Source organism: Ovis canadensis, chromosome 20 (genome assembly GCF_042477335.2).
Source record: "Ovis canadensis isolate MfBH-ARS-UI-01 breed Bighorn chromosome 20, ARS-UI_OviCan_v2, whole genome shotgun sequence".
NCBI classification, from domain to species: domain Eukaryota; kingdom Metazoa; phylum Chordata; class Mammalia; order Artiodactyla; family Bovidae; genus Ovis; species Ovis canadensis.
Window position 1 is genome coordinate 22,747,789 of NC_091264.1, and position 7,233 is coordinate 22,755,021.

At 48.6% G+C, this 7,233-nt stretch overlaps 1 pseudogene; it reads left to right on the plus strand.

Moving 5' to 3' along the window:
- The first annotated feature begins 1,578 nt into the window (after positions 1 to 1,578).
- On the plus strand, positions 1,579 to 6,104 carry LOC138425908 (heat shock factor protein 1 pseudogene; annotated as a pseudogene).
- Positions 6,105 to 7,233: the final 1,129 nt, after the last annotated feature.

The following is a 7,233-nucleotide window of genomic DNA, read 5'->3' on the forward strand; positions in this document are numbered from 1 at the left end:
AAGAGTAAGTGTCTTTTAATTTCATGGCTGCTATCACCATCTGCAGTGATTTTGGAGCCCCCCAAAATAAAGTCTGACACTGTTTCCACTGTTTCCCCATCTATTTCCCATGAAGTAATGGGACCAGGTGCCATGATCTTCGTTTTCTGAATGTTGAGCTTTAAGCTAAGTTTTTCACTCTCCTCTTTCACTTTCATCAAGAGGCTTTTTAGTTCCTCTTCACTTTCTGCCATAAGGATGGTGTCACCTGCATATCTGAGGCTACTGATATTTCTCCAGGCAATCTTGATTCCAGCTTGTGCCTCTTCCAGCCCAGCATTTCTCATGATGTACTCTGCATATAAGTTAAATAAGCAGGGTGACAGTATACAGGCTTGACGTACTCCCTTTCCTATTTGGAACCAGTCTGTTGTTCCATGTCCAGTTCTAACTGTTGCTTCCTGACTTACATATAGGTTTCTCAAGAGGCAGGTCAGGGCTTAGCAACATTCAAAGTTTTACATGGCAAAACCAGCATCATTAACTTGAAACCAAGCTTGCAACTTGGTCACAGATTTATGATAATATCAGTTTGCATCCATCCTGGGATTATAAGTGGGAACCCTGAATGGCAGTCTTTGAAGGCTCACCCATGGAGCGGGACACGCTTCCTGGGACCCTTTCCCAACTGGGACTCCAGATGTGCTGTGACATGGGACTGTTTAAACCTGGATGTTGGTCAAAACTCAATTTGGTGATATATTCTCTGCTTTTTCTAGTTATCTTTTCTTTTAATGTTAGTATGTTGAAAGTAAGTTAGATAATTCTCTAATAAATATCTGTATTATTTATCTGTATAAAATGAGTGGCTTATTTTCTTAACAAATCCTTTGAGCCTGAGACAAAAGTGAAAACTTTCTGCAAAACAGGGCCAAACCACACAAACCTGGCTTTGGGGACCTCAAACCCAACGGAGAGCAGAGACGAGGCTCCATACTGAATATAGAGACTTTTATTGATGGAAGGCCTATATCCCAAGCAGTGAACCTGCAGCCTCCTTTCCCCAGCTGGGTCCCAGAAGACAGGAAATCCATTTTCAATCACCCAGGAGTCTGACGCTTGGTGGTAACTGCCTCCCTCAAGAAAAAATACCCACAGATACAGACGTTTGAATGTGATTCAAAGCAAAATCTTTTAAAAGTCTTTACTGAATCTGTTACTATATTATTTCTGTTTTACGTTTTGGTTTTTTGGCCACAAGGCAGGTAGGATCTTAGCACCTCGGATCCCTCCTGCACCAGGGATCAAACCCACAGCCCCTGCATCGCAAGGCAGTCTTAACTACTGGACAGCCAGGGAAGCCCCTGATTCAAAACTTTTAAAGTCTGGATTGTCTCTCAGTAACTCACACTAAGGCTACTAGTTCCCACCTGGGTACCACAGTGGCCCGCCAGCTTGCGGGTGGCTTGCTTTTAAGCAGGAGTTTTCAGTCAAGATCACTAGACTTTGAAGGGAGATTTTGGACAGGAACAAAAAATTAAAATAAAAAGCAACAAGGAGGAGCGCCGGCGGAGCTGGTGGGAGCCGGCCTGTTGCAAGATGGCGGCGGCCACGCGGTCTCCACCGGTTTCAGGGCCGCCACCGGCAGTGGCTGCACGGCCTCCGTTCAGACGGATCTCCATCCCAGTGAAGGCCCCTGCCTCAAGTGGGCCCAGCAATGTCGCGGCCTTTCTGGTCAAGCCGTGGACCCTCCTGAGTGACCCCTGACAGACATGCGGAGCTGTGTCCACATGCTCGACCAGGCCGGCTGGCTGCCTGAGTCCCTGAGCAAGGCGCGGCCAGCCTCATGCAGGGGCTCGATCCCTGTGGCTTCCAGAAGGTGGTCTGCTGGGAGCCAGCGTGGGGAATCCCGCCCATGGCAAAGGTCATGAGGAAGAGGCCTGACCGGCAAAGGCAAGATCAGGCCTCAAGGGGCCCCCCTTCTCAAGCACCTACCCCCAAACCAGAATCTGTCTGTTTTACTGTTTCATGACTTTCACCAACTCTCCTGACATACAGGGGGCTATCCCCAACCACCTTTCTCTGGAGAAAATCAACTTAGGGCTCTAGCTAATAAGTCTCCTGGACATGAGAGGAATATTTCAAATCAAACCCCCTCTGTTAGCATTCTAGCTTGCTTGGCAGGTTTCCCCAGACTTTTACAACTATGCATGTGATTGTTTACAGCCCCCCAGCTGTGAGAGGCACAGGAAGCCTAAAACATAGAGCCTTTCAAAGAGTTAAAAGTTACTAGAGTAGTGCTGGTGTAGGATTTCATTATTGGGCCAATGCTTGTTGCTGAGTTCCCATATCTCTTATCCACTGTGCACCTGGGAGTGCGTTAGTTAACATAGTTGGAAAGTAAGAAAAACAAGTATAGCCTTGAAATTAACCACATCAGACTTTTGAGTTAATTGGTTCTTTCTTGTAACTCACTGTACCTTTGCTCCTAGAGAAATGTGACTCTGTTTAACATTTTCTGAGGCTGACACAGATTAGAAATATAAAGAAAAAACATTTCAAGGGAAAATAAGTTTTCTGGTTGGGCAGCCTTTATCAAAAGAGGGCCATAAAATGTCCACAGGTCTCCAAGGCCAGAAGATAATGTACACAACATTGTCTATGGGAAAAGTTTGCAGAAAAAATCCTGGTTTCGATAAGGGCAAAACTGCTGGAATGTTTGGCTGACTCTGTGTGGATCACAATAAACTGTGGAAAATTCTGAGAGAGATGGGAATACCAGGCCACCTCACCTGCCTCTTGAGAAATCTGTATGCAGGTCAGGAAGCAACAGTTAGAACTGGACATGGAACAACAGACTCGTTCCAAATAGGAAAAGGAGTACGTCAAGGCTGTATATTGTCACCCTGCTTATTTAACTTCTATGCAGAGTACATCATGAGAAACACTGGACTGGAAGAAACACAAGCTGGAATCAACATTGCCGGGAGAAATATCAATAACCTCAGATATGTGGGTGACACCACCCTTATGGCAGAAAGTGAAGAGGAACTAAAAAGCCTCTTGATAAAAGTGAAAAAAGAGAGTGAAAAAGTTGGCTTAAAGCTCAACATTCAGAAAATGAAGATCATGGCATCCGGTCCCATCACTTCATGGGAAATAGATGGGGAAACAGTGTCAGACTTTATTTTTTGGGGCTCCAAAATCACTGCAGATGATGACTGCAGCCATGAAATTAAAAGATGCTTACTCCTTGGAAGAAAAGTTATGATCAACCTAGATAGCATATTCAAAAGCAGAGACATTACTTTGCTGACTAAGGTCCATCTAGTCAAGGCTATGGTTTTTCCAGTAGTCATGTATGGATGTGAGAGTTGGACTGTGAAGAAAGCTAAGTACCGAAGAATTGATGCTTTTGAAGTGTGGTGTTGGAGAAGACTCTTGGGAGTCCCTTGGACTACAAGGAGATCCAACCAGTCCATTCTGAAGGAGATCAACCCCGGGATTTCTTTGGAAGGAATCATGCTAAAGATGAAACTGCAGTACTTTGGCCACCTCATGCGAAGAGTTGACTCATTGGAAAAGACTTTAATGCTGGGAGGGATTGGGGGCAGGAGGAGAAGGGGATGACAGAGGATGAGATGGCTGGATGGCATCACTGACTCGATGGTCGTGAGTCTGAATGAACTCCAGGAGTTGGTGATGGACAGGGAGGCCTGGTGTGGTGCGATTCATGGGGTCGCAAAGAGTTGGACACGACTGAGCGACTGAACTGAACTGTATGACTTTGCATCTTTCATTTCCCTCTATGTACAAGTAAAGGTATAAAAGACGCTTTTGAAAATAAAAAAATGGGCCTCACTCGAGGAAGCTTGGTCACCCCGTGTTTTTCTTTTTTTCTCTCTCTTACTTTCTTTTTCAGGCTGATCCCTTGGAGCATGGAGGCTCCCTGCATTCACCCTTCTGCCTGGGTTTCTAAGACCTGAACGGGAAGACGTTTTGCGTCTTCACTCCCTCGGGAGACCGGGAAGGGGCACCTGTGGCCTCCGTGAACAGGGCAAACTCCTTGTCTCGGAGTTTTATTGGCTTTCTATGTAAACCAAGGAATATCAGCCTCTTTCTCTCCTCTGTTTTCTTATCTACAGCATTCTTTCCTTATCTCTCTCTAAATCATTCGCTGACGCTGTCACACTTCGGATTCCCTGGATCCAAGCTGGGGCAGGACCCCGGCAGTGGTCCTCATCGAGACTGGCAGCCGGGTCAGGCCAGAGTCGATGACCCCGAGTGCCAGCACTGTGCTTCCTGCATGGCCAGGAGTAGCTCCTGGAGAACAGTCAGGAGGGAAGTGACTGCGTGTCCACCCTGAAGAATGAGGACATAAAGCTTCACCAGGACAGTGTCACCAGGCTGCTGACCGCCTTTCCGTGGATGAAGAGGAAGTGGGAGAGCACGGACTCCAACCTGCCCTGCATGAAGCCGATGACGAGCCCCTGTGGCAGGAGGTGGCCGGCCTGCAGCAGAAGCATGCCAGGCCGCAGAAAGCTGTTGACAGGCTCGTCTACATCCTCATCTGGCTGGCACATCCAGCTGGATCCTGCAGGTGATGAGAATGATCCCGGTGGTGCTGAAGACGGCAGCTCGGCACATCCCAAACCCCAGAATGGCTGGCAATACTCCCTGGAGCAGGTTCACGACAGCCCCTACGAGGCTCCCGCCTGGCCTACAGCAGCCCCAGCCTCTCCTCCCCGGATGCTGTTGCCAGCTCTGGACCCATCATCTGTGACATCACTGAGCTGCCCCCAGCAGCCCCTTGGCAAAGAGAGGCCCCTGTCCAGCAGGCCCTTGGTTGGAATCAAGGAGGAGTCCCCCACCCCCCAGCCCACCTCAGAGCCCCTGGGCCAAGGATTCCGGTCCCGGTCACAGGCACCCATCCTCCGTGGTGGAAACTCCCTTGTCTCCAGTTCAGTTCAATTCAGTCATTCATTCGTGTCCGACTGAAGCACGGCAGGCCTCCCTGTCCATCACCACCTCCAGGAGCTTACTCGAACTCATGTCCATCGCCTCCCTGATGCCATCCAACCGTCTCATCCTCTGTCGTCCCCTTCTCTTCCCACCTTCAGTCATTCCTTGCATCAGGGTCTTTTCCAGTGAGTCAGTTCTTCGCATCAGGTGGCCAACCAAAGTTTTGGAGTTTCAGCTTTAGCACCAGGCCTTCCAATGAATATTCAGGATGATTTCCTTTAGGATGGATTGGTTGGATCTCCTTGCAGTCCAAGGGACTCTCAAAAGTCTTCTCCAACGTCACAGTTTGAAAGCATCAATTCTTTGGCGCTCAGCTTTCTTTACAGGCCAACTCTCACATCCATACATGACTACTGGAAAAGCCATAGCTTTGACTAGACGGACCTTTGTTGGTAATGTCTCTGCTTTTTAATGTGCTGTCCAGGTTGGTCATAGCTTTTCTTCCAAGGAGCAAGCATCTTTTAATTATATGGCTGAGTCACCAGCTGCAGTGATTTTGGAGACCAGCCACCCTCATTGACTCCATTCTGCTGGAGAATCTGAGTCTGCCGCTCAGGCCACATCGACCACACCCTTTACAGATGGGGGTTGGGGGAGCGCCCTCCCCATAGTCCCTGCCCCTCCTGGCCCCGCCCCCACCCCCATCAGGTGCCTCAGTCTAACCACCTGGACATTTTGGCTCACGCCCCGCAGATGCCTGGGATTGCCCATCTCTTCCCCAGCCCCTCCTGCTGTCTGCATTACCAAGTCCAGTCAGAGACTGAGCTCAAGGACCGCTTGGATCCACAGACTCCAACCTGGATGACCTGCAGACCAGGCAGACTAGGCACGGCTTCCACGTGGACACTAGCGCCTTGGTGGGTCTGTTCTGCTCCTCAGTCATAGTGCCCGACAGGAGCCTGCCTGACCCAGGCAGCAGCCTGGCCCGCAAGCTCCCTGGGCCTCTGGAGGCAGAGAACAGTAGCCCTGACTCCGGGAAGCAGCTCCTGCAGGCCCCAGGCTCTGTGGCGGCCAGCGACCTTCCGGCGCACTTCGAAATAAAGGAGGGCTCCTGTTTCTCCCAGGGGGAAGACCACGGAGGGATCCCACCATCTCCCTGCTAACTGGGAGGAGGGCTGGCCTGTGCCCTCCCCACCCCTCCCAATGCAGGGCTGGTCTCAGGAGCCTGGTAACTGGTCTGCCATGGCCCCCAGTGAGCACCAAGGACCACTCCTGTGTGCCATCACTTGCTTGGCACTTCACAGCCACACTCGGACTGACCACTTCAGGTAGAACTGTATTTTGGACTTTTTACATGAGAGATACCCCCACACACACACCTTTTGCCTTTCTCCTTCCATTGAGATGTTGTTGTCTTTACTCACTCAGTCGTGTCCAACTCTTGTGACCCCATGGACTGTAGCCCACCAGGCTCCTCCGTCCATGGGATTTCCCAGGCACGAATACTGGAGTGGGTTGCCATTTCCTTCTCCAGGGGATCTTCCCAACCCAGGGATCAAACTTGGGTCTCCTGCATTGTGGGCAGATTCTTTACCATCTGAGCCACCAGAGATAGACAGATACATGTGTGGATGGACACACGAGACAGGCAGAGATCTGTGAACGTCCGGGCTCTGTCTGTGGCTGGGAAAAAAAAAAAAAACGTGGAGGAAACAGAGAAGAGGGAAAGGCCTCATAAATTATAATAAATTTCCTCATAGATAAGCTAGAGTATCTATGAAAGAAAAACAGGATGCTGTAAAAAAAAATTAGCAAGAAGGTGCAGTAAGATGATCAATAGTATATGAGAAATAAAACCTTAAGGCCAATTTTATAAGATCTAGATTTTATTACGTCTTACGATGGAAAGAAGCTACTGGCGTTTAAAAAACGATTGTCATTATCCTTAGCTCAACCAACCAACAAAGGTACGTACCTTCTTTTTTGTCTTAAAAATGACTGAAATCCCTAAAGAAAGAAATGTATGTTTCTCCGAGAAACTCTTTCTCTGAGAAATACTTGAGAGTACCTAGATAACTGGAGAAATTAAATCTCGCCCTAAATATTGAGGAGGCTCTTTAAGGCATATGCAGTTAAAAATTAAAAGCTGGCTTGGTTAAACCTTAATCATGGCCTTCTAGGGGGGAAGGTGATTTCTCTGTGTCTCTGAGATATAAATGTCCTACATGATCTTACTAGGTTGCTCTATTGTGTGTTTGTTTATATTAGGCCTAGAAGAGGTCTTTTCCTATT